The following is a 2,711-nucleotide window of genomic DNA, read 5'->3' on the forward strand; positions in this document are numbered from 1 at the left end:
ACACCATTTTGACTTCTCTGCTTGCCAAATCCTAACAGGTGGCCCCAGAGGGGCACAGGGTGTGGCTAAACCACTCAAGATTGTACCTCTGGACACATACTACACAGAGCTATACTAATAAGACTGCGAGACTTAGGAGCTTTGCTTAGAACATAGAAATAGACAAAATAAGGCAGCCAAAACAGGAAGACAAAGAAGTAGAAACCATATGAGAGAACAGAACAGGAACAATGATCCAGGAATAATGGAGTCAAGTAATCTAACAGATGCAGTGTTCAAAACACTGGTTATAAAGATGCTCAATGAACTTAGGAGAAGAGAAGATGAATTCAATGAGAACTTTAAAAAAAAGTATAGAGGATGGGGAAACCAAGGACACTCAATTAGAATACCAAGAAAAAGAAGCCAAGACTATAATAATAATTTAAGGAGCCTATGAGACACTATTAAATGTAAAAATATTCATGTTATGGGGTACCTGAAGGAAAACAATAAGTTAAAGTGCTATTTGAAGAAATAATGATGGAAAACTTCCCTCACTTGTTGAAGGAAATAGACATACAATTCCAGGAAGCTCAGAGTCCCAAGAAAGAGTAATCCAAAGAGGCCCACACCAAAGCACATCATAATTAAAATGCCAAAGGTTAAATACAAAGAGAGAATCTTAAAAGCAGCAAGAGAAAAGCAGTTAGTTACCTTCAAAGGAACACCCATAAGATTGGCAGCTAATCTCTCAAAAGAAACCATGCAAGACAGAAAGGCTTGACACAAAACATTCAATATGACGAATTCCAAGATCTACAACTAAGAATGTTTTATCCAACATAGCTATCATTTAGAGTCGAAGTACAGATAAAGAGCTTCCCAGACAAAAATAAGCTGAAGGAATTTATCACCACCAAGCCGGTACTATAGAAAATGTTGGAGGGACTTCTTTAAGAAGAAAAAAACGTTTATCAGAAACAGGAATAAAGAATGGTAAGGACTACATCCTTATCAACAAGTACCTCAAATGGAAAACAATTCAGGGGTCCAACTGAAAGATATAGTGGCTGAATGGATAAGAAAACAAGATCCCTACATATACTGCCTATAAGGGACTCACTTCACATTAAAAGACACCCACAAACTAAAAGGAAGGGATGTAAAAGATATTGCCTTATGGACCTAGAGGGTATAGTGCTGAATGAAGTAAGTCAGATAGAGAAAGACAAATATCATATGATTTATTGTACATGTGGAATCTAAAGGACAAAATAAACATCAAGAACAACAAAAATGGAAATAAACTCATAGGTAGAGAGAATATTTTGATGGCTGATAGATGGGAGGGGTTTGGTGGAGATGGCATAAAAGACAAATGAATTAAGAAGTTCAAATGGTTAATGGACATGAATATATAAAATGTAGTATAAGGAAAATATTTAACAATATTGTAATAAATACGTAAGGGGGAATTGGGGGTGATCACTTTGTTATATAGTGATCACTTTGTTATATAGATCTCTAATCACTATGTGTACAACTATATAGATCTCTAATCACTATGTGTACAACTAAAACTAATATATTATTGTATGCCAACTATAATTGAAATAAACTCATGTAATTGTAAAATGTAAATACGCACAACTATCTATTATATTTAAATAAAGACATAAAAAAAGAGTAAAAAGAAAGGAACAGAAGTAATATTTGAATAATGACTGAGAATTTCCCTAAATTAATACTATACCAAATCACAGATTGAGGAAGCCCAGAGAACACCAGTCAAGTGAAATAATAATAATAATAATAATAATAATACACCTGAGCATATCATTGTCAAACTACGAAAAATTAAAAATAATAAAAAAAAAAAAAACTAAAGGAAGCAGTCGGGGAGGGGAATACCTTACCTATAAAGGAACAAAGAGAAAAGTTATTTCTGACATCTCCTCAGAAACCATGTAAGCCAGAAGGGAATAGAGCAAAATATTTAAATTGTCGAAAGAAAAAAGACACCGACCTAGAATTCCATATCCTCCAAAATGATCCTTAAAGAGTGAAGAAGAAATGGAGACCTTTTCAAACAAGCAAAAACTAAGGAAATTTGTTGCCAATAGACTTGCCTTGCAAGAAATGTTAGAAGTTCTTCAGAGGAAGGAAAATGACATAAGTTAGAAACTCAGAACTACATAAAGAAACAAAGAACATCAAAGAAGTAATAAGTGAAAGTAAAATAAACATTTTATTGTTGTTATTCTTAATAGATCTAACAGATAAGTTTGTTTAAAATAATAATACCAAAACTGTGTTCCATTATGTATGTTTATTTTTATATATCACATGTATGTATACACATATGCTTACGTATGCTTATATATAAGTGAAATGAATGACAGCAATAATAGAAGGGACTAAAGGGAAGCAATAGAATTATTTTGTTATAAGGTACTCACACTATCCATGAATTGGTATAGTGTTATTTGAAAATGGACTTGGACTGATTGTAAATGTACATTGCAAACTCTAGGGCAACCACTAGAAAAAAAGCGAAACAAACAAACAAACAAACAGATGTGATAAGAAAGGGAAGAAAATGAAACCATATAAAATGTTCAATTAAAAATACAGAAGGCATAAAGGGTAGGAAACAAAAATAGAAACAAAGAACAAATGCAAGAATAGAAAACCATAAAAATATGGTAGATATTAATCCAATTATGTTA

Source organism: Pteropus alecto, unplaced genomic scaffold (genome assembly GCF_000325575.1).
Source record: "Pteropus alecto unplaced genomic scaffold, ASM32557v1 scaffold370, whole genome shotgun sequence".
Lineage (NCBI taxonomy): Eukaryota > Metazoa > Chordata > Mammalia > Chiroptera > Pteropodidae > Pteropus > Pteropus alecto.